This window comes from Aquarana catesbeiana, linkage group LG03 (assembly GCF_042186555.1).
Source record: "Aquarana catesbeiana isolate 2022-GZ linkage group LG03, ASM4218655v1, whole genome shotgun sequence".
Classification (NCBI taxonomy): Eukaryota; Metazoa; Chordata; class Amphibia; order Anura; family Ranidae; genus Aquarana; species Aquarana catesbeiana.
Window position 1 is genome coordinate 384,052,199 of NC_133326.1, and position 26,142 is coordinate 384,078,340.

The 26,142-nt window shown below is 41.4% G+C and overlaps 1 protein-coding gene across 4 annotated transcripts in view; it reads right to left on the reverse strand.

The window, feature by feature from the left end:
* The window catches only part of P4HA2 (prolyl 4-hydroxylase subunit alpha 2), a 178,091-nt gene extending 152,629 nt beyond the window's left edge, over positions 1-25,462 (reverse strand). For all 4 annotated transcript variants that reach the window (XM_073620678.1, XM_073620676.1, XM_073620677.1 and 1 more), the window contains exon 1: positions 25,286-25,462. The gene's annotated coding sequence lies outside the window, so the exon portion shown is untranslated. The remainder of the gene's footprint in view (positions 1-25,285) is intronic.
* Between the last annotated feature and the right edge of the window lie 680 nt (positions 25,463-26,142).

Here is a 26,142-nt window from a genome sequence, read left to right on the forward strand (position 1 = left end):
ACGTACCTGTGTATGTGTCATGTGTATATGGTCCTGTGTATGTGTCTGTGTGCATCCTACCTGTGTCCTGTGCATGCCTCCGTGTGCCGATCTGCACGGATCAGCGTGTGCTATTCCTATTCGGCAGCCATTCACTGTTCAAAAGTCACGCCTCCTCGTTGTCCATGATAGGCAGAAAACTCCATTTCCCAGCAGTCAGCCTATCACGGACATTCTCTCATCCTCATACCACAGACGAGGATGAGAGAATGTCCGTGATAGGCAGTCAGTGTACAGCCTATCACAGACGAGGAGGCACGGCTTTTGAACTTTGAGAGCTGAGTGCCGCTGCTGAGTGCTATGTAGCACACGCTGGCCGCCGTCTGCCTGCACGACACGCTGATCATGTAGGCAGACAGCGGTGACTCGTGTATAAGTCGAGGGGGGCACTTTCAGCCTCAAAAAAGGGGCTGAAAAATTCGACATACATGAGTATATACGGTAGATGGAAGAAGTAAATACTGAATTCCAGCCTTAATAAATCAGTTTAGAAAAGAGTGTAATAGGCAAAAATGTTAGTGAGTTACTAAACCCACAACAGTAAAATCAGTCTGTATATGCAGTAAAGCATGCTTGTTATACTCACTGTGGAACCTAAAAGGTTAATACTCTGCATTGTGTAAAAAGGCTGTTTGATCCTGTCTTCTCTGAGCCGCCCCCTCTTACACAGACCCTAATCCATCTGCTGATAGTACAGAGCCTTAGGGGCACTGTGCACATGCTCAGTTGGTGTGTATTGCTAGAAAGGTTTTTTTTGTTTTTTTTTTTTCTTCTTGGGAGGGTGCATGTGATCAGCACAGGGCCAAGGGTCATGCAGCCTCATAGGACAGCCAGGGGAGAGTGAAAACTCCTCCTACAAGCTTTAACTAGACACTAATAGAAGTCACAAGACTGCTATATACTGCTGATGAGGAAAGGTTATGGAGCAGTTTATACACACACACACACACACACACACACACACACAGTATATCTATCTCTATATCCATCTCTAAAATAACCATGGGGCCCATGCATAGAACAAAAAACTTGTATTGCACTGTGCATATATAGTATTCAACTGTAAAAATTTGTCTTAGATTGTAAGCTCTAACGATCAGGGCCCTGTATTGAATTGTATTGTAGCTATACTGTCTGCCCTTATGTTGTAAAGTGCTGCACAAACTGTTGGTGCTATATAAATACTGAATAGTAATATTATTATTATTATCATATATTGGCTATATTAAGCAAATACTCCCAAGGATATTCATAACTTTAGAAAGCCATAGAGCCTCAGCACCTGACTGTCCCAATACAAAAGAAGAATTTGAGGTTCACACACACAAAAAAAAAAGGGAGGTCCAATTAGTCACAAGCAACTTTCTCAAATGTATAAGAAACATCACTCTACAAATCACTAAAGACAATGGTTATTTATTGCCATTTATTCTGCTGATCCTCGCTGAGTGATTAAGATATAAGGCCGGGTTCACACTGCTCCGACATGAAAGTCGCACGATTTTGCCAGGCGACTTTGATGGGACTTAGAAGCAATTTCAGGGAATGCCTGTGTAATCTTCCTATAATGTCAGAACTAAAAATCACATCAATTAAGATAAGGATCCGACTTGGATGCAACTTTCACATTTATATTTGTCTAAGAACTTTTACCCAACACAACCCCCACCTAGAATATGAACATGAAGACACCCCTACTGCCTATATGGCAATTCACAATGTCCTTGACAAAGTATGGGAGGAAATATGGGTTTGAACAGATAGGTGATATGCCCTTGATGAGCTGCTAGTCCAAATAATTGTGTAATTCTATAAAAGATGCACTTTGACAAATTGAAATGGTATGGCATACTGTAAGCCTGCCATGTTCTGACATAGGTGTTTGAATTTAAACTCAGTAATCAGCAATAACGAGGTGTAAATGTTCAGCAGCAATACTTGCTAAGGTAGGCTATGGCATTCAAAATATAATCAGTAAACATTAGAGGGCCTAATGTGTACTAAGAAATGTGAACACCAGTTAACCATTATCAACCTAAACTATTGCTCCAAGATGAGATGGAATAATGATAAATGCTTTGTGTGATATTGCATCCAAAATGGAGATTGATCCAAAAAGAGAAAGTTTCAGTACCTATTAATTACTGTAGCCTAATTGTTTAGTCCTCAGTTGAGTGGGAATGGAACCCAATGTAGTCCACTGCTGTTAAAGCCCACAACCTTCAAATGGTCAGTGTACTGTGTATTCAGAGAGGTTCTTCTGCACACCACCATTGAAAAGCATTTTTTTGAACTGTTGCGAACAGTAGACATACTCATCTAGCCCATTTTGCTCACATGGCATTAGCAAACATTTTGGTTGAACAACAACTGAACCTCTTGCATTGGTCTGTATGTTTTACATAACGGCACACACATAACTTATTAATGCTAATAACCAAATACTAAGTTAAGCACTTCCGCCTAGCAGCAATAAGGTCGCCGTTTTGAAACTCAACCATGACACTACCTGCCTGGAGTTTTTTATGTTCTCCCCTGTGCAGGTTTTCTCTGGGTACTCCAGTTTCCTCCCACGCTCCAAAGACATGCTGGTAGGCAATTGGCTTCTGTCTAAATTGTCCCTAGTATGTGTATGTCTGAATGTGAGTTAGGGACCTTAGGATTGTAAGCTCCTTGAGGGTTAGGACTGATGTAAATGTATAAAATACTGTATATGTAGAGTGATGCGTAAATTGATGGCGCTATACAAGTACCTGTAATATATACAGTAATTTAAAGTAATCTGTAATAAAATGAATACAATAGGTTTTGTCCTTTTCTGGCTTACAAAAGAAGACACTCTTGTTCCCTTTCTAGTGTTAACAAGTAAGCACACTTTTGCCATTTTACTCAATTAAAAGTGGAGTTGTGCTTAAAAAAAAAAAAATTTTTTTAATTTAAAAAGTCAGCAGCCACAAATACTGCAGCTGCTGACTTTTAATAATCGAACACTTACCTGTCCCAGGGTCCAGCGATGCTGGGGAACGAAGCCCTGCTCGTCTCCCCCTCCTCTCTGCGGCGCTGGCATTGTAACTGTGGGCGCCCAGCTGTGGCTCTACAGCCAGGCACCCACTGAGCATGCGCGAGCCATGACTGACCGGGCAATCATCTGGGACCTGTGATGTGTCCCAGATTGCCGAGGGGGGGGGTTGATCTTCCTTCTGGCGCAGCAGTGCACCGGGAGGAAGAGGCAGCTGGGAACCTCTTAAAAGAGGGTACCGCCCCCCCCCAAAAAAAATGACATGCCAAAAGTGGCATGTCAGGGGGTCACCTCCCTTAAAGCGGAAGTTCCATTTTTGGGTGGAACTCCGCTTTAAGAAAATTGCTCAATTCGGAACTGAATGCTTCCTATGTTGCAAAGAACAGAAGGACAAAAACAATTGTCCTCCTTCATTCAGCTATGCATTGCGATTACTGCCTACTAGCTGTGTCTACAGCTGGTCACACAGAGAAGCAATGCAGCATGGAACATCTTTTGCCCCTAGGGGTACATATTCTTTTTCAATCAGGCTTCACAAGAACTTGTCAGAACAAATAATCCTGCACAGCAGATGAGCAACTAGGAGTCTGGCCAAGTCTTCATATAAATCATAAAATTCACTGGAACATACCCCAGGTTCATATACTCGGTCAGCAAATAACACAGCAATCTGTACAGATGTATCCAGGACTCAGCCACAATAATCGGCACGTCATGCTTGGAAAAGTCAGTTACTAACATTTCCCATCTGAAGTAATAGGGAAAATATGAGCACTTATAATTGTAGATAGCCAGAGAATGGAATCAGCAAGCAAACTAAAATGGAAGAAAAACCTTCTTTTAATAATCAGCAAACCTTGTCCCTGTACATAACTATCAACTGCTGTTATTAATCTAATGGAAATAAATGTTTTAAATACCCCTTTCATATATTTTTTGTTGGTTAACACATTTATGGAGATCCTGAACGTAATTCACATTTACATCGCGCTGCACAGAACTGCATGTAACTTGCACAGGAACACGCAGCGTGATTGCGTGCGATTCACATCCAGTTCTTAGTGTGGAAGGGCCCTAAGACCTGTATGGGAATGCAAAACCTGTGTGAAAGGGAACAAAAGCCCACCAACACAGGTCCAAACTTATCAGTTTACCTGCCAGGGCTCGTTACAGTCATCTTTAACTCTTGTAAACTTAAGTTCACTACACCACAGAGCCAGGCAGGTGACAACTTTGTATCCTGCTTTAACTTTGCAACCTCTTGTATCACCTCTCCACCTATGGCCTGCTAATCAGACAAATGTAATTATACTCAATAATTGTCCATTGACCAAACATTCAACCACTGAAGCTGTAAAAAGTGGTATTGAACCCAAAAGCAAACATTTTATACATTGCAGTTTACCAATTCTTAGAGGAGATGGCTGCATTAGTTGTTTTCTTGTTTCCCTTCATCTAATAATCCAGTCAGCAAGTCTGATGTTTTTCTAAAGAACAAGCTGTTCAGCGGAATGTATCAGTTACAGAGAGAGGAGACAAAACATTTACCACTGGCAGGGGTGCTTACAGTGATTTGATTTATGTAAAACCTTTATCCCAAAAGGACTATCCCAAAACACTGTTTGTTGTAACTGCTTATAAATTATTAGCTGGAGTTTGGCTTCAATTTTGTTAGTGTATTTAAATGTGCTAGTACATCCAAACCCTTCTCTCCCCTTAGACCGGCAATGCTGCTATCCAAAAGGTGCCCATTCATCCAAAGTGTGAGCGCTCTAACACAGGAGAGGTACAGGTGAAAACAGAGGGGAAAAAGGCTTACGAAAAACGAATGCAGACACTACATCTAATCAGTTGGTAAGCTGCAATATATTACATTTTGGCTTTAATACTGTTTAAAGCTGAACCAGAAAAGAGCAAAACATTTTTTTTCCCTTTTCATCATTGGAATTGCAAGACTGAGCAAAAATACTAATCTTTTTATTGGTAAACATACATGCATTTTAACTAGTTATTTAGTGGTTTTCTGAGAACTCCTTACATTTTGCTAATTCTTTATTGTGTTTAAAACAGTTTGGAAGTATAAAAGTTGATGTACACTGATTGCAAGGTCACATGCTACCTGGGCTTTCAGCCCCTGTGCGTCACATCCTGGTGTTTCCATACACCTTGGAGGCACAGCTACATCATTTAGCCCGACTGCTTGCAACCTGATAAAGTATTCAGCAGTCTGGAATATGCTTGCTCTGACTCCTTAGAAACTTTAAAACTAAACTCTGGGAATTAGATAAAATCTACCCTTGTAGTGGGGTCTTATCATTACTGCAAGCGTTAGATGCTCATTATATCTAGGGATGTGAGGATAAAGTGTATTACTTACCCTATCTCAGTCCAGCACTGTTCATTGTTACCCAAAGCGCTGGACTGTAGGCCTTTCCTCTGCAAGATCAGGCTATTAACCCTGCACTGTAAGTGGACAGGGCGAGAATTTAACCACGAGAGCGCCTTAGAGAGGCAGCAGTGCTAGACTAGTTGCATGCAAAGATGAAATCTGATGGAGCCAGGAATAAAAGGAAGCATTAGAGCAGTGTTTTTCAACTCCAGTCCTCAAGGCGCCCCAACAGGTCATGTTTTCAGGATTTCCCTCAGATGAAACGGCTGTGGCAATCACTAAGTCAGTGAAACTGATCAAATCACCTGTGCAAAATAATGGAAAGCCTGAAAACATGACCTGTTGGGGCACCTTGAGGCCTGGAGTTGAGAAACACTGCATTAGAGACTATCGCTGCACACCTAGACTATATTTAACCCTTGCAGTGCAAGGGTACATTTTGTTAAATTCCCAGATTTTAGCTTTAAGAGAAAAGTATGGGTTTCACAAAAAAGAAAAAAAACTAAACTACACACCTGGATGGACGAAGCAGCATCTGTCTGCCGACGCCTCTAAGATAGACAACTGAGAGATCAAATACCACTGATCACTCAATTCTTGGTCTTCATGCTCTGCCCTTCCAGTGCTCACTGGAGCACTGGGATCGGCTGGTTCAGGCTTTTAGTAGCTCGCCGAGAGGCTGAGCTAGCTGCTAGTCCAGGCATCTGCGTGGATCCCGACCAGATGATCAGGACCTTTTCAGAGCCTGGACCAGCTCTGTGACGTCAGCTGACAGCAGGCTTTAGCCCGCTGTCGGCTGAAAATGGGACACAGTGTAGAACTAACTGCACTCCTCTGATCCATAGGAAAAGTACAGCCAAAAAAAGCTTTGGCCATACCTCTCCTTTAAATACACACAAGCACACAGCAAGCAGTACAATTAAGTCACCATCATCATCACTTCACTGGATGGAAGGATTTACATCCACTTTAAAGAGGAAGTAAACCACGATGGGTTTTACTTCCTCTTTTGCTCCCCGCAAGGCATGCAAATTAAAAGCATAATTGCAGCGCATACTAGCCCATTATATGACACTTACCTGCAAATGAAGCCCGCGATCCCCTGTGCAGGCCACGTCCATCTTCGCCCCTCTTCCTTCCGGGGCCGCGGACTCGGCTCTGTGACTGGCTGGAGTCGCGTGATGTCACTCATGTGGGAGCCGTCAGTCACGGCACACGCTGGGGAAAGAAATGGCCCTATGGTCCATTTCTTCACAGCGCATGCACCGATAACGACATTGGCGCACTACAAGTGAAATATCTCCTAAATGGCGCACATTTAGGAGATATTTCCACTACCTATAGGTAATCCTTACTCTAGGTAAAAAGACAAACAAAAGGGTTTACAACCACTTTAAGTAAAACTAGGTGACCTGTAGATCGGTTGCCATGTTTACTGGATTACTCTATATGCTTTTACACTTTTCTTGGAACCGTTCTTAATCAACGGAACCTTTGTATTTCAAAATAGGTTATGAAGTGTAAATTCTCCTTTAAAACCTCACATTTTAGAATAAGAAAATACAAAATCACTGGTCAAAGATTGCCCATTGTGCTGGATATTTATAATTAGGCAAACATATTCACAGGAGGGCAAACATATTTGCAGGAGGGACATTTTACATTTCCATGTATACACCATAATAATTTCCAGATAAAAAAAGAAGAATGTGAAAGTTATTAAATGTTCCCTTAGGATAGGAATCAAACAGAGCTGGCTGGGTCAGTGATCTCATTCACAATGAATGCATCTCCAGAGGACACGGTCTTCCAAATCAGTGTCTGAATCCTCCTACAAGAAATATGCAGGGAAAACCATTGTACAACAGAACATGCTGAAGCAGATATTACCAGCTGTTAGATGTAATGTTACCACATTATCTTCAAAAGTGAGATTCTTAGCAAACAATGTCAACCCAAAACGTAAAAATGTACAGGCAAGCTTAAAATGACTGAACGGTTCTTAACTTGTATGGCCCCTCTGCAGGGTCAAAGATGGCTTGTTTGACTTCTTATTTTTTTTCTTGGAAGAGGAGTGTTAGCAGAACACAGGAACATTTTGACTGAGAACATACATCCCCCATAGCCTTCCCCCAACTCCAGGCTGTAATGACTTTGAACAAAAAAAAAAAAATAATAATAATCTTACTCCTAAAATCACAGCTTTAGAACTGTTGCACAAGTATGTTACAGAGCCACATAGAATGTACTAACAGACAGACAATCTTATGCCGTGTACACACAACCGGAATTTTCGTCAGCAAAGGTCCAACGGAACGAATCCGCCGGACAATTCAATCGTGTGTGGGCTTCATCGGACCTTTGTGGTCGAAAAATCAGACGGACTTTAGAAATAGAACATGTTTCAAATCTTTCCAACGGACTCGAGTCTGGTCGAAAAATCCGTTCGACTGTATGCTAGTCCGATGGACGATCAACGACACAAGGGCAGCTACTGGCTATGAACTTCCTTATTCTAGTCCGGTCATACGTCATCACGTTCAAATCAGTCGGACTTTGGTGTGATCGTGTGTAGGCAAGTCCACTGCGTCGGAACTCCGTCGAAAGTCCGTCAAAAAGTCCTTCAGAGTTCAGTCCGTCGAAAGTCCACTACTGTGTACACGGCATAACAGTTAGAGAGCACTAAAAAGGAGACCAGTACTACTGAACTCTACTACTAACCTAACAATCTCTGGCTTCGACCTATGGTTCAACTTCTGTACAACTGCCCTGTCAGATTTTTGCTGCTTGGTCAGTATATTCTGACAGCGGGGAAGTCTCCCCACTGTCAGAATACAAAGACTCAGCGGGGAGGATTCCAGTGTGTGGATGGGGAAATAGAGTGCTTTTTTCTTATTCATACAGTCAGCAGGTCGAACAGAAAAAAAACTTAATTGTACATAGGACGTATATAGCAGGTCCAGTCTCTCTATCCTGATTCTGTCAGCTCCTCCAAGTATACCTTAATTGCAGGCTGTGATTATCGAAAGCTGGCATTACAGTAGGGGTAGGCAACCCCCAGCACTGGAAGCCTCTTTTGCAGACACGCGACTCCCCATCAGCAGAGTAGCGCAGGGAAGTGTCAGTGAGACACTAATGCATTCCAATCTCAGAATTTCCCACCCCACACCTGCACTGAGGGGGAGGCACTGTGCCCCCACACATTGTAAAAGATGGGAAGCATTGATTGGTTCTCTAACTTTGTAGTAGCTGCGATCGTCAGCTTTTGCAATGGGGAAGAGTTTGGGCACAGTTCCGCTGGGGGGGGGGTGTTTCCAGGAGGAAGATGACTGCGACTGGCCATTGCCAAAGCCAATCACAGTCCTGCTAGCCCCACCCACCATCTGGAATAAGATGACTCGCTTGGTTGCCACTACCAATCTCAAAGAAGGTATTTCACTGTGATTGAGAAACCACAAATCAGGTGACAGTTTGTAGAATTACTGTTGAGCTTCTGGGATTTTTGTTGAAAAATTAAAATACGTAAAAAAAATGTTATATATATATATATAGAGAGATCAAATTTTCGGTTGACACCAGTACAGCAATAGAGGGAAAATCTTCTAATAGGGATACTAATTCTGGTGACACCCTGGGATTCCCAGACTTTGGATGAATTTCTTCTCTCTTCCTGCTTTGGCTATGGGACAAGAAGTGAAGGAAAACCTTCACCCAAAACAGGAAACTCTGCTCGTTCGTACCCCCCCTCCACTGCCACATTTGGGGGGGTAACCTGCTCCCACTTCCGGGTAAGATCGCCGTACAGCGATCTACAAAAATTTTGGCCTCTCCTTCTCCTCCTCCCCCCGCTGCCTTCTGGGACACACAGAGGGACCATTCAAAAAGCGCATTCAGAAAGCGCAGTGCTACTCGCGCATGAGCAGTAGAAAACAGGTCGTGAAGCTGCCAGGCTTCCCTTCCTGTTTCCCTTACTACAGATGCCGGCGCCTGCACCCTGCACCCGAAGCTGATTGACAAATCGGCTCGGCATGCTGACATTGCAGGAAGGTTAGGAAGGTTAGTGTCCTTATATTAAAAGTCAGCAGCTACTTTTTTTTTTTTTTTTTACAGACTAGAACTCCTCTAAGTGACCGCATATATCTCTCCAACAAGGTCATTGGACCTCAAGACAACAGTGGATGCTTACAGGCTACTGTCGGTCCTAGCTGCTTGTTCTAATACCAGGTGGACTAAGAATTCACGCTAGCAGTCAGAAAGTAGTAGAAAGAAGAAGCACGTAACTGTAAAGGATGACTGCAGTATGCATTCTTTAATCGAATCTCCTTTCCTCCAGTACACACCCAAATTCTAATACTCATCAGTCCTAGCTCCAGTGGTAAAAAAAAAAAAAAAAAAAAAAAAACTGACAGTGGAAAAACTCTTCAATTCTATGAAGACATTCCACCAATTGGACACTGAATAGATGTTCTCTCATCATAGGGATTACTGGGATTTTTCGCATTAAAGGGTGCTGTCTGGCAGGAAGAGTCGCACATACCGTGCAACCCTTATTACCTGCCCTCCTAAGGCATGGTAGCAGAGTACACCCCCCACTGCCTGATCTGTAGCAAAATTACAAAGCACTACCACATGGTTTCCTGCATCATATTCAATAAGTAAATCCCTCTCCACTAGCTTCCTTAGGGCATGGGCACAGAGTGATACGCCCGCTAGGTTAAACAGAAAAAAACGCGCCGTGTGTACCCAGCAGAACAGGTGGCCAGGAGAAACCAGAAAAAGCATTGGACACATGTCACACATGCAAGATTGCTAGGAAAAACACTGTAAAGAAAATACTTTTCTGCTTCACTTACTAGGTGGTAGAAGTGTCGGAACACACTGCAGAATCCAAGTAGCACAAAAAGGAATGAGGTCTCGCTAATCTAGCCGGCCAGGAAGGAACACATGGAAAGAGGAGAGTATTAATCCACCCCTTGTATAGCCATCCTGGAACTTGCTAACTAAACTGCTAGCATGATGTGGTCTTTACTCTAAGCAATAATGGATACTAGAAGTAACATTTCAAAGTCTGCAGGGGAAATGCCCCTTCCTTTTATTAGATCTTCAATCCTATAAATTCACCCAGCATTTGCCAAGGTCTGTAACTTTTCAAAATTATTTTGCTCATAGCATACAACACCCACATGAAGAAACCATGGCAGGTCTGATTGCCAACGACAATGAAAAAACGGGAACACTAAACAAACAGACAGTAGTTAGTTTTGCATAGTTTTTGTTTCATGCTAGTTTTGAGTGTAGTCATCTGTGACTGGATGCTGTTGCTGTAAAGCCACATGAAAATTTTTTTACAAACCCCTAGTTAAAGTTTTAAGATGTATAGTCGCTACATTACGCTCTGGAGAAAATAAAAAAACGCTTATGTTAGAAGTATAAAATTTATGGAGAACCCGAACCTCATCTGACTTTTATTTCAAGAGGAGATCCAAGGTTTTCACAGGAGAAAGTTTACCCCTCAGTGTCATACTACTAGAACCACTACTCCATGCTCCCAAAGATAGTGCAAGGATAACAGTATAAAAGGCATAGCTTTTTACATTTTCACTTTTCATGAAGAGTTGAATGTAAAGTATAACAATGAACCTCTGTAATTTGCTCCCTTTTGGTCTACTAGATATATTTTTCAACGTGTTTTCTAAATTTGTTGAATATGTGTGTGTGGGGGGGGGGGGAATACAGCACCAAACACATTTGCACATGCATCCTATTATGTGCAGGCTGCCTTCAATTAGCTATATTTGGCGCTGTGAGAGTTAACAACCGCCACTGCGAGTCTGAGGGCTCATGCACACTGCAGCTCAAAGCAGTGGATTTTGAGCGCTTACTTTTTTTCTGCCTGGAAACTCCCCTCCATGTTGGTCAACGTGTCCATGCACACTATGGCAGTTTCAGGCAGGAAAAAAAAAAAAAAAAAAAAAAACACGTGCAAAAACATTTGTTTCAGCTTTTTGTTTTGTTTATACAGGAGGGTTTGTGAAAAAACGATTATGCTCAAAGGAGCTTGAAGATGCTCAATAGCACAAAAAAGCACAAGGTTCTTCAAATGCCTCTGCCCTCTCTGCCATTTACAAAAAGTGTATTACTATTCTTCCACAATGCATAGCATTCTGTGAAAGGAGTAGGAGCAGAGGACAGGTTCTCCTCTGCTTTTACAGAACATGATGCACTGTAGAAGAATAGTAATATGAATTTTGTGAATGGATGGCAAAGAGGGCAATATCCAGCAACTATGAAGGAGGTGCTAAGGGGAATAGTTTAACAAAAAGGCCAGCCTGCAGGTAATGGGCTACACATCATTACACATAACTACTGCATTTGTTTAAAACACACACTGACAACTTTACTATGTGTTAGTATTTCTTGTTTATAATGTCTGAGCTCCAATCTTGAGAACAACCATCTGTGAAGCATGAACTGCCTGCATCATCATATTCCCCGCCAAGATCTTCAACTGGTAACAATTAAATGCTGAAAAATTAAAGAATACATTTTCTTTAGTTTTCAAAGAAACACAACATTAGCAAAGAGACTGAGGCTTACCACATAACCAAGTTTAATTTTCGCATTTTCATTAATTGCATGTGGTCATTAAAAATAAATGTACTGAGGAATGGTTTTGCTAGTTAATGGGAATATATTGCTTTATGCTTATACCAACAGCAGTGCCAACAGTAAAATATATATACAGTTAAATGGAAAATATAACGATTAGGTGTCAATTTTATTTTAGTTGCTTTTCAACGTTTATAGGTTTTTAATCTGTGTTTAAAGTTTTTCTTTAAATATATTGCATAAACAATCCTTATTTTACAACCAAAATGTAATTCATGAGAAGGGATTCCCAAAGAACTAAGGGTGAGCTAATCAGAGAACACAGTATTTCTATGGCTCCTTGTGTTTATTTTATACTTCAAACTGAAACATAGGATAAGACCCTGTTCACACCTGTGATTTTATGTATGGTGTATTAAAAAAAAAACAAAAAAAAAAAAAAAAAACAAAAAAAAAAAACCATAATCATGCTTTTTTCATCTTTGATGTGCTTTCATCATAAGGCGTGTTATACACACACACACACACACACACACACACACACACACACACACACACGTGTATATTTGTTGTATGTAGCCGTAGTAGGGCCAAGAAACAATAGTGTGCATTTTGCTTTTTTTTTTCTACCTAAAACAAAATGACACGAATTTAAAAAAAGGCATTTTTTTTTTTAATTCCTATCTAAAAACTTTGACCTGACACTGACCTTTGACCCTGTTAACCTTTTATCCCCCCCCCACTGTTTTTTTTTTTTGTTTTGTTTTTTTTTTTTACATCTTTCTCCCCTGGAAGGAGAAAATTGAGTACTGTCTGTGATACTTTTTTTATTTACTCTCTCTCCTGGAAGGAGAGTCACAATGTATCTTTCTCTCCATTCAGAGAAAAAAGAAAAACACAGGGGTGGGATGCTCAGTGACTGATCACTGTGATAGCCAATCAGAGGGCATCAGGAGACTGGGAGCCAAAAGTCCTGGGTCCCACTCATTAGTACAAGTCCAGGAGTGCTCCGTGAGAGTCCGGTCTCTGTGCTGGGAACGCGCTCCTAGAAGGAACACAAGTACTCGTGTATGAGGAGCCCAGGTTTAAAAGTGTTACTAACCCCACAACAGTAAAATCAGTCTGTATATGCAGCATAGCATGCTTGTTATACTCACTGTAGAACTTAAAGGGTTAATCCTCTGCATTCTGTAAAAAGGCTGTTTTAATCTGTATGCATAGATCCTCCCCCTCCTGCAATGTCTACCTTGGAAAGAACAGGCAAGGTAGCCAACCTCAACCTGCACATTCTCAGTTGTGTCTTTTATGCTGGAGAGAACAGTTTCTTGTTCTCAGAGCTAGCCAGGTCACATGATATTGACATCACACATGTAGTGAAAATCTCCACCTTCCTGGACATTCAGCACTGGAGAAACTGTGCAGTTTATCACTGAATGTGGTATACAGATCATCCAAAAAGGGTATATAGTGCAGTATTTTAATGTAAAAAGATTTATAAGCCGTTGGCACTGTGGGGGGGTTGGGGGATGAACTATTTTCATATTACTGGGTTTAGTAACACTTTAAAGCCCAGAATGGGTTATTCTATCTCCATCTCTTTCCTAAGACAATCACCAAAAATAAAACAAACTTATGGTGCAGTAGAGCTGCACGATTAATCATCAAGAATCGTTATTGCAATTTTTTTCCCCGTTGCGATCTTGACAAAAGTATTTTCCGACTCTTTCTATGCATAGAATTCTCTCTGCTCTGCTGAAGCCGACAGCTATTAAAAGAAAGTAAGAAAAAAAAAAAAACGGGCAGTCTGCCAAGAATCAAAACATTCTTTAGCAGTGGAATGTAAGTATAAACATTGTAACAATTTGTCAAAGGAATAGATTTGTGTGTAAATGAGGAAAGTTTAACCACTTAAACAAAAAACTTTTTCTGGCATTTGTTGATTTCAAGCCAAAATAATTTTTTTTTTTGCTAGAAAATTACTTAGAACTAGTGGCGTCGCTAGGGGGTGGCTTTTGGGGCTATAGCCCCGAATCTGGGGCCCACAGCCCCGAGTCTCTGCAGGGGTCTCAATTGGAGGGGAGGCTCTCTGGGGAACTTGATGCAAGGGGGAGGCTCTCTGGAGACCCTGATTTTAAGTGGGAGATTCTCTGGGGACCCTGATGTAAGTGGGGGGCTCTCTGGGGATATATATACACTGTATTACTGTATATACATGCCCAAGCATATGACTTTCTTTACTACGCTGCTATGGGCTCCAGCCCCAGATCTTTTGTAGACCTAGCAACGCCCCTGCTTAGAACCCCCAAACAACATTAGAGATTAGATATAGATATAGATATAGAGATATATAGATAGAGATATAGAGATATAGATATATTAGTAGAGACCCTAGAGAATAAAATGGTGGTTGTTGCAATATTTTATGTCACACTGTATTTGCGCAGCGGTCTTTCAAATGCAATTTTTTTGGAAAAAATTACTTTAATTAAAAAAAAAAAAAAAAAAAAAAAAAACACAAACAAACAAACAAACTAGCCAGTAAAGTTAGTCCAATTTATTTTTGTATAATGTGAAAGATTTTACGTCGCGAGAATCGTGAGAGAATCGTGATCTTTTTATTCTAAGCAAAAAAATTGTGATTCTCATTTTGACCAGAATCGTGCAGCTCTATGGTGTAGTATGCTCAAATTCATATGGCCACTTAAACTAATCAATTATTGTGCTCACATATAAAAATATGTATGTGCCATACACAGGGCCGGGACAAGGGGTGGGTAATTCATCTACCCTTACTGGGCACAAATATTCCTTAGTTATATATCACAAATTTCCCTTCTCTATCATTCACTGAAAATTTTCCAACGTAGAAATCCTTAAACCAATTTTCATTTAAAGAAAACAGAACTTTTATTTGATAGTGTAATACAGTTTATGTATCTATCTCAAATCTATTCCCCCAAAAATATGTGATCACCTACACTTGTGATTATAAGTTAAATTCCCATGTGATTACCGAACGCAATGCCCACACAATACAGGGCTATTGAATACATATCCAATATCCTCTTTGCTCTCCGCTGACTCCATGGCAGGTATTCCCAACAACCGTAGAAAACGTTTACATGCAAAAATATAAAAAAACAAAAAACAAACATAGTGTAGCTATCTTTTAATATGGGACTCTTCATACAAAGCGGTCCATACCACAAAATAAAATGTACAGCAGCACAATCAAATCTAGGACACAAGATTGCACAAGTACAAAATATCCAAACTATGATATTATCATTTCTTGAAGCACTGAAGTAGAGATAAAAGCAGACAACCTGCTACAAACACATTAATAGGCCTGCCAAATGGCTACCGTGTCCATAGTTTTGAAGCCCAGATACATTAATCAGTTGCAACCTGAACACATTGTTTAAAATACAGACAAATATAGAATTTGTTTCATAGTTTCTGCCATACACTCTGCAAAGCTGAACCCCCGCAAGACCCCCCCCCCCCCCCATACACTGGAGACATTTTTGGATGGGGTCACCATCACGTCTACACTTTTGTCATCAGCTAAGAACACGCTACATGAAGACATCCTAAAGAAGGAAACAGAGCTCCAAAGGAGTGCCTTAAAAATAAAGCCCCTAGACCAGGATATAGCCTTCTACTGTAAAATATTTTTTTCAAATTCTGATCCCTCATGTAACATTATTCCTATCCTGTAATGAAAACCAACTTCATCCTAAAGCTAGCCATTCAAAGATAGTTTTACATACCTGCTGGCAGAACAATATTATGCAGTGGGGATGGGTGAATCTCCTGCTCAGCCTATTTTATGTTGTCAACCAGCCCCACCACTTTTCAGTCAACAGTTTTCTGTCCAGCTCCTTAGATTTTTTTTAAGCTGGACAGAAACATCATCTTAAGGATGCTGGGTGGAAGAAGGCTGACAGCGCCCCCCACAGAGCCAATTTTGGTTGGTTCCTTAAGCACCAAAATTCATATAGTGCATGGCAAGCTTAAAGAGGAGCTCCAGGTTCCCCCCCCAAAAAAAATTGGAAATGAGAATCATGATTTTTTTGCTTAGAATAAACATTACAATCCTCGTGGTGTAACATCATCTTTCACATTAAAAAAAAAAACACGCTTTTGAAAGATCGCTGTGCAAATACAGTGTGATTTAAAATATTGCAACAATGCCCATTTTATTCTCTAGGGTCTCTGCTAAATTATATATATTTATTTATGTTTGGGGGGTTCTAATTAATTTTCAAGCAAAAAATACTGATTTTAACTTGTAAGCAACAAGAGTCAGAAAAAGGTTTAGTCTTTAAGTGGTTAAACTGGCCTCATTTACAGACATAGTTAATTTCTTTTGATCCAAGAACAAAATGTTACTTTGTTTATAAGTATCTCTGATGTTGAGATAAACTTGGCTGCCCGATTTATTTTTTTTGTCAGCTGTCACAACTGAGCAGAGGACTCTACACTTGTTACATAGAATCGGGAAATGCTGTTTTATTTCCCGATTCTGCAGCATGCAGCTCTAAGGGAAACCAGCAGTGAAGCATTGCGGCTACACAACCGGTTTCTTACTGCGCGTGTGCGAAGCATGCTGCGCTTTGTGAATGGGCCAGGTGCGGGGGAAGGAGACAAGCGGAGCTTACCCTTTTGGGTAGAGCTCCACTTTAACTGCTTCATAGTTCTCTAGCAGTGATTCCAAACCAAAGACCTTCATAGCCCTAAAATATATAGACCCATTTCACTGCTCAGCAGAGACTTTAAACGTCACCTTGACGTTCCCAAAAACACACAAAAATGGCAAACGTGGGTAGCAGCTGCATGAAATCATGCAAAGCTCACTGAAAAAAAAAAAAAAAGCAACTCATCGCATCATGCAGGTGTGAATGCGGCCTTAATTCACCACAAACATGTGTGATTCATACCCCAAAGGCAAGTTGAGTCTCTGAAAATATTAGAAAAATAAGTGATCTATTCCACCACTCAAAGCAAACTGTCTTTATCTTTTCTTGCTATTGACATACAAAAAGTGTTAAGCTGGCCATACATGTACAGAAATTCAGCTGGTTTAGCAGGGACCGGACAAATTGCGATCCATGTATGGGCTTTCTGGTTCCTACACATGGACTTATGACTTCCTACACAAGACAATCCATCACAATAGTGCTGTGGGTAGGATTCCCAAGGAAAGAAAACAGCATAATTTGTGGCCTGCTTTCAGTCAGTAACACGCGTCCACTGCAACAATAATTGAAAATACGCATTCCCTGACAATGCACCCTCCATTAGCAAAAATAAATAAGCAATTTGGCTTATGAGGATTACCATATTTACCTGCGATGCTGACCCTCTTCAAGTTGGAAGTTTGGATAAAATCATATCCAAAATGATATCTTGCCCTGACACAGCCGGCCGTCACGTTCTTATCAACCGATGAGTCATCAGCGGGGTTTCCCGCTGAATGTAAAAAACAAAACAAAAAAAAAAAAAACAAGGGGCGGGCTCTCCAGGTGACGTAATTGACTAGCTACGCCCATGGCTATATAAGAGATGCCAGACAGCGGGCGACAACACAACGGAGCAGGTACCCAGCAGCGAGGAAGCAGGCGGTGTGAATGGGGGGGACCCCAACACTGTTTTTTTTTTTTCCTGAACTTTTCATTGCCGGCAATTCTTTTCTTTACATGCAGTTGTCAGCGTGAAACCTACAGACAGCTGATGAGTAATCGGCTGTTAAAGACGCGGCGGGCGGCTTCCCTGCCTGCTCCTTAACAACCAGCTATTCTTCACGCAGTATTTGGGTCTAAATTCTAATAAATTCAGAAAATTTGAAATTCATTAAAAATGAACAAACAAAACGAATTCTGAAACAAATCAACGGAACTAAATTAGTAACATAACAAATCAACCAAAACTAAACTAAACTAATTTTTCTGTTTTGCACATTTCTAATCTGAACGGTCATGTTTAGAAAGACCTGCAATGGCAGCCCCTTTATGTATCTCATGGCAAGTTTACTTTAGGAAACACATTTTTGTATTCTAAAAGTAACAGAAGTGTGACCCCTGTGCATACATTTTTACAGACGGTCTATGTTTATATTAAGCAAGCAAACAGAGGGTCCTTGTCTTCGCACGTAGCACTGGTGGAATGATCTGAGACTGATGTGACAGCCTGGGATACAGCTGCAGGCAGACCCTCTGATGTGCTCTGAAAGCAGGAGCACCGGGTAGGGGAGGTGCAAATGGTGACAATTACTTGTGAGGTTATACTAACTACAACAAGGAGCTTAGTAGAGAGAGAAAAAAAAACAAATGAAAGCAACAGTATACACAAAACGTCATATCCTACACCCATTCATTGCTCTTACTCCATAAACAGTTCCAAAGCCAAATTTATAATCAAGTCTAAACTCTTGCCTAGAAATAAACGCTCTTACTCCCAAGGTACTGTATCAGACTGGTTCTCACACTGGGGATAGTGAACCCCAGGGAGCTCTTCCAATGAGTTCAGGGGGCTGTGAGAAAAAGTTTTAGAAAATAGATCTAAAACCAGCAAAACGAGCAAGAATGGAAGCACACTTGTAGCCAGTTACTGTTTAGGGCACATTTATACCGTGGCGGTGCTGAAAAAATGCTGCATGTCAGGGTTCATTTTTTTGGCAGCCCTGGTGCATTGCAAGTCTCTTTAAAAAAAATTGGGCTTACTTAAAGTGTTACTAAACCCATAACGGTAAAATTAGTCTGTATATACAGTAAAGCAGGGGACTCCAAACTTCCTAAACAAAGGGCCAGTTTAGTGTACATCAGACTTTAGGAGGGCCGGACTGCAGCCAGTAGGAGTAGAAAATGCCCCAGCATCAATGGGAGGCCACAATGTCTCAGGCTTGGTGGTCAGTGGGATTTAAAAAAAAATGTGGTCAGTAGGAGGAGTCACTAGCACTAGTTGCAGGAACAATGCACCATCGTTGAGGTCAGTGGAAGGAATAACGCCCCACTGTTGGGGTCACTGAAATAAATGCTGCCTCAAGGCCAGACAATGGCAAGCAAAGGGCCGCATCTGGCCCTTGGGCCACAGTTTGGAGGCCACTGCAGTAAGGCATGCTTGTTATACTCACTGTGGAACCTAGGGGGTTAATGCATTGCATTGTGTACAAAGGCTGTTTGATTCTGTCTTCTCTGATCCTCCCCTTCTTTTAGTCCCCAAACCATCTCCTGATAGAACAGGGTTTTGGGGACAAGCTGCACATGCTCAGTTTGGTGTGTATTGCTAGAGAGGTTTTTTTTTTCTTGGAATAGTGCATGTGATCAGCACAGTGCCAATCAGCACTGTCCAGGCAGAGGGTCAGGGGTTCTGCAGCTTCATAGGGCATAAGCTTTAACCAGATACTGATAGAAGTAACAAGTCTGCTATATACTGCTGATGTGTGTGTTTAGCAGTTTATATTTACTAAAGCCTGGTTCACACCCATGCATTTTTCGGTGCTTTTTGCTGAAATGCACTACAGTTCATTTAACATGGTTTTCTATGGAACACCAATGGAGAAGCTGCAGAAAAGCATGTAGTGCATTTTTTGCTGCAATTTTACAGCGATTTGCATTTTGTTATTCTGCTCCACAACAAATTGGCCAAAAAAACAAAAAAAAAGAACCAAAGCATTTAGCCCTGGTTCACATTTCAGCGATTTAGCATACGATTTGACATGTCAAATCGCATTCCAAATCGGCGGCTATTGCAATTGGCGGCAATTGGCAACGGCGCAGCACCGATTCCCAAAAGTAGTTTCTCTACTACTTTTGGCAACTTCAGGGTGTAATTTCAATAAACATCTGTGCAGAAACCCACACATCTCTGAAATCGCCCCCGAAGTCGGGACTGACATGCGGGAATGAAGTTGTGCAAGTTCAGCTGTACTCGCACGATTTTTTTCCCGCTGTCAGTGTGAACCTGGGCTAAAAATGCAAAAGCAAATCGCTGTAAAATTGCATGTGCAAAAACGCACAGCAAAAGCACTGCAGAAACAAATCAAAAGCAAAATGCATAGGTATGAACCAAGCCTAAAACCATTGCATTTCCATGTTCTGTGTACTGTAGGAGACATAGTGAATGCAGGGTCCTGGGTTTAGTAACACTTTAATGTACAACATAAAAGTGACAAGTGCAGGGGCGGACTAATAACTCATGGGGCCCCCGGGCAATAGGAGATTATGGGGCTCCCAGGCAATCAGAAATTATGGGGCCACACAGTATACACACACACAGTATACAATCACACAGTATACACAGACAGATGTAAAAAAAATTTAAAAAAAAAAAAAAAACAGTTTTTTACATACTGTTCCTGGTTTTACTGAGGCTGGCAACCATGATCCCTAGTGGCTCAATGGTCAGTCCGCCCCTGGACAAGTGTCAACAGTAGTGCAATGCACAAGAATGGCAAAGTGTAAAGTGCCCCTTAATAACTGAATTTCATAGTAGACATCCATTACTATTCCAGTGATTTTTTTTGTAGGTTTTTTTAATTCCTGGCTGTTACAAGGGATGAATTGTAGTTCTAGTGCTTTTTGGAGGATGACTGGATTTAATTCCTCGGTCACCATAGTAAGCTCTCAAGGAGTGCTTTAATTTCCTTCATAGCTGAACTTGGTCAATTACTGCCATACAGAGGGTTCTTTATGTCTTTACCATCTAACATTATGTCTTATACAAACTGATATCTGGAAGATATTCATTTTAATGTTCTTACTTATAAAGCTAAAGTTTAGTAACATTGTTTTGGGGCATACAAGAGCAATATAATAGTGTGTCTCTAAAGAGGTGTATCCCATGTTCCGCTGGATTCTAGTCACTGTAATAACCCAAATCATAGTGAAGACAAAGACCCCACAGCTGTAAACTTCTGGCGCTGCGGGGGTTACTAACAGTGATGGATTGCACTTCTTGTCCTCCCCTTCATGTGCCCTTGTCCATTCATAAATCTCCTAGTTTCATAAATGAAGGAGAAGCAGATGAATCTCCCCTACCCATTCACAGAACATGTTGCATTTTGAGAGAATCACCGAAGTTTGTGATTGGTTGAGAGTGGTCCTACTAAGTCGTTACCACTGCCAACAACCCCTGCACTGCTGGAAGATTGCAGCTGTGAGGGGTCTCTGGCATTACTGAGAGGTGGATTATTATAGAATTATTGCAGAATATAAAATACACATAATTAAAATCAATCACAATTTTGGACGAGTGCTGTATGCCATTAAAAAAAAAAAATAAAAAATCCCATGCTTTTGACTGGAAGAAAGAGCTGACACATAGGCGGGTGACCACCAAATTGGAGAAAGGGACCATGCTATGCAATATTGTTACATAGAGCAGGTTGATGGACTTATGTCTTTTTTTCAACCTCTCCTACTATGCAACTATGTAATATGTAAGGTAAGTATAACCTCTTTTATTTTAATTTAAAAATCTTTAAAAAGTGGTAGTAAACTCTCAAAGTTAATTATTACATACATGAGCTACTTTTGAAGTCGTTTTGGCCCCATTCACTTTTATGAGAGTGTGCCCAAAAGTAGCTCCTGTATGGTACTTCATATTCAAAAACACATTTTAAAAAGCCTTAAAGTAAAATTAGACCCCTGTCAGTTTTGCTGTCTGTGCCCCCTGTGATTCCCCCTCTCTATTTGGCCTTTTTACCATTATCAGTGAAAGTGAAGGTAAAAGAAAATCCCAAATTTTGGGTTATCGCCAGAAAAGTAATAGAGGGGAAATCTTCCAATGGGGGACATTAGATCTGGCGGCCTGGGGGGTCCCCAAGGAATCCTCTTAATTTGTAGGGATTTCCTCTAACTTCCCGTTTGGCTATGGGACAGGAAGTGAAGGGAAATCTCCGCAATGGGACACAGATGACAAAAAATAATCTGACAAGGGTTATAACCCTCCCTTAATCTATCCAAAATGGGCAAAAAAAGTTTTGCCTATAGTTCTACTTTAAATATCGCCTACTTACACATTTTAAGGCTGGCCATAAATTATTTAAAAATTTGACCAGTTCAGCAGGAACCGGACAAAATTAAATCTGCCTATGGCCAGGCTGGTTGTACTGAATTCAATCCACTGATCAACTTCAGTACAACCAGCCTGTCAGATTTTTCCTCATGCGATCACCCCCCCATCAACACTCAATGTGTTGGTGGGGAGGGGGGAGCGATTTTCTTCCTTCAACCCGTGTTTGAAGGAAAGAAAATTGCATAATGCATGGCTTCCTTAAGTGGTTCTAAAGCTTTCCTATTTTTTCCTTTTTGTAGTAAAAAAACAAACATGTTATACTTACCTGCTCTGTGCAAGGCTTTTGCACAGAGCAGCCCCAATCATCTTCTTCAGGGGTCCCCTGTCAGCGCTCCAGGTCCCTCCTCTGTCGGGTGCCCCCACGAAAAGCCGCTTTCCCTGGAGGCACCCATGGGTGCTCGTTCCCGAGCCCCGCTGCTGCTTTCCTTGACGTCCCCCCTGCTCCCATGTCACAAGATTTGATTGACAGCAACAGGAGCCAAAGGTTCCCACTACTATCAATCTGTCCAATGAGGAGAAAGACAGCAGCTGGAGCCACTGTACTCGTGCACATTGCTGGATTGGATCGGGCTCAGATTAGGAAGGGGGGGGGTCTTTTCTGAACAGGAGTTGCAGCACAGAAGGTTAATGCCTAGTACACATTATAACAACAATATTAGGTGAATGATCGCCTGTTTTTTTGTTTTTTCTTTGTTTTTTTTTTGCAGGCTAGTCTTATAAAACCAACAGGTTACTAAAGTTAGGAAAATTCTCTTAAGCCCCTTTCACACAGGACGGATCCGTGTTTATCCGCTGCTCAGCGGGGATCGCTCCGTTTTCCCCAGCTGAGCAGGCAGATGACAGGGCGGGACCCGCACACTGTGCAGGGACCGCCCTGTCAGATCTCCGCTCTCCCCTATGGGGGATTGGAGGAACACGGACCGTCTGTCCGTGTTCATCCGATCCGCTCTGCAGACGGATAGAAAAATAGGATTTTCTTCCGTCCGCAGAATCGGATGAGAGCGGAGCCGGACAACATCGGGTGTTAGCGGATGTACATCCGCTGACACCCGCTATCCCATAGGGATGCATGTATGTCCGTATTTCATCCGAAAACGGATGGATGAAATACGGACATACTGTCCGCATGTGTGAAAGGGGCCTTACAACAAAATACAACTTCCAAAATGATGTAGTGTTTTGTCAATACAAATCACTACATCACTTCAGAAGTTGTATTCTGTTGTAAGAGAATGTATAGTAATGTATTCTTTCATTACCCAGCATGCGTGGTCTTGGTCATACAAAATACTATAATTACATGGAAATCATTCGCTCTGTTATCATACGAAAAAAAAAAAATTGCATTTGTCCCTACAGATATTTTTCATGAACTGTTGTAATCGGCTCTCGAAAGCTGTGTACCAACGATCAGATTATTGGACCATTGCTCCAAAAGTGGTATTTTTAGTATGATTTTCTCATCGTGTGTACTAGGCATTTGGCTGGCCATACAGGAGTCATTTTTTTCCCCCATTCAATTCACTGATTGAAGGAAAGAAAATGATTCAGTTTTCCCATCCACACATTCAGTGTGGATGAGGGAATCCCCCTTGCTGAGCTATTGTATTCTGACAGCAGCTGTGCTGATTGAGAGAAAACTTTCCAACTGATTGGCTGATCACAAGTCAATCGATATATATCAACTTGTGAAAAATCAGCCTTTGATCCATGTATGGTCACCTTTACAGACCTACATCCCTGCCAATTGCTATTTTCTTAATAGAAGAGATAGCGGGGAAATGAAAACTGATGCAGATGGATTCAGGAGCAGCTGTACATGGTAACCAATCAACTTCTGATTTTTTTTAAAGTTTAAGTGCAGGTTCACACAGGGGTGACCGGTCAGGCGATTTAGCCACCTGATAAGTCTCGCTCTATGCATTGCAATGGAACTGTTCTATTAGGAGTGACTCAAGTCGCTTTGAAAAAGGTTCCTGTACTACTTTGGGGCGACTTCAAAGCGGTTTGCATTGACTTCTATACAGAAGCCCTTTTGCAAGCCACGCTAAAGTCAGGCTGTATGGGGCGGCTTCAGAGTTGGGCGACTTTGAGACTGCCCTTGTGTGAACCGGCACTAACAAGCTGAAGCTAGGAGGTTGCCATGCACAACTGCTCCAGATTCTGTCTGCTACAGTTTTAATAAATTCTCCTACTGTATAGGACTTGTCTGGCAGCCCATGTCCTCCGCTATAAAGCCTGTGACACAAAATTATCGGACGAATGATTGTTTTTTTTTTTTTTGCGCATGCTAGTCTCTATGTCAAAAATGAAGCGGTTACTAAAGTTACGAAAATTCTCATACAACAGAATAAAAAATTTGGAAGTGATGTCATGTAATGTATTTTCGGACAAAAATTGTACTGGTTTAAACGAAACTTGTATCATCTGGTATCGTATGAGGAAAAAAAAAAAATTGTGTTTGCCCCTTCGGATAATTTCAGACGAACGGTCGTGATCGGCTCTTGAAAGCGGTGTACTAACGATCAGATTATCGCACGATCGCTTCCAAAACGATATTTTTCCATACGATTTTCTGATCCTGTGTACCAGCCATTAGTATAATGAATGTTTTGGAAAATAGTTGGGAGGTTCTGGTATTAAACCCTTGTGCAAGGGAATTTGAGAATAGATCACTCTGTGGGACTTGGGTAAACACAGGTTATGTACAATGTTACAGCTGAGAAATATACAATGTTACAGTTGAGAAACATTATAAAGTTGGTTTACATAACTTATTAACAATCATTTTTAAAATAAATCAGAACTGAGAAGAAAGAAAACAAGTACAAAGTTAAACAATGTAAGGATTGGTCAGAAGTAATGCACTGGAAGGACTTGAGAAGTAGAGGATTAGAAGGCAGTGAAGTGGAGGACACATCCAGAGATTCCCAGTCCATGTTCTCTGGCACTGAGTACTGGACTGGAAGTTTATGATGGATCACATTGCACAGAACATTCTGGAGGGGGGCGATCCGCTGCCAGACCAACTTTTCCTCTTTCCTGGGACTTCCCTAATTCTATCTGCCCATGAACATGTCTGCTGCCCCCATCCAAAGTGTAAAGCCTTTCCTTCCCCATCCCTCCATTGTGATGTCATAGCTGCTTACCCAGACAATGGAAGATCTAGCAGTGATCGATGCACCCTCTCAGAGTCGGCTCTTTTATCTCATGTAGTTCGCACACCGATCATGTAATGCTACTGCAGGCAATGTAGAAGGATCGCAGCCTAGAATCTGAGGATCCCTCCCATGTACACACAGCTCAGCCTCTGCTATGACGTATTATCCGGTGTTCAGTGACATCACATCCCCAGACTCCCTATAGACGTGCCTGCTCTCCGCTCTGTATGGGTCACAGGGGACTCCTCTGTCTTCTGCAGAACAATAACCTGCTAATAGGAGGTCACAGCATACACTTTTATTGTATAATATCAACATTGTAATAACAATACAAAAAATAGTTTTCTGGGTTCAGTTTCTTTGGATTGTACACCTCATTATTATTGTACAGGATTTATATCATTATATAGGCTTTATATTATTATACAGGATTTATACAGCGCCAACAGTTTGTGCAGCGCTTTACAACACGAGGGCAGCCATTTTTGGATAGATTGAGTTTGAGAAAGTGGTGTGACATCCAGGTTTATATGTCTGTTAGTAAGTTAGTGATATGTGAGGAGACTGAGGGAGTGAGCTCTTTTCACAACTTTCTGGGTTCCCTTTCATTGGATTGTACCCCCTCATTAACACCTATCAGACCATAACAACATACAGTCATGGCCAAAAAATATTGGCTCCCCTGCACTGCTGTCAGATAATGCACCCCTTCGCCCAGAAAATCGTTGCAATTACAAATGTTTAGGCATTCCTCATATTTATTTATTTTGTTTGCATTGGTTGTATTTTTATAAACACAAAAAAGTGGAGAAACAAAAAGCCAAATCTAGCACATTCCACGCAAA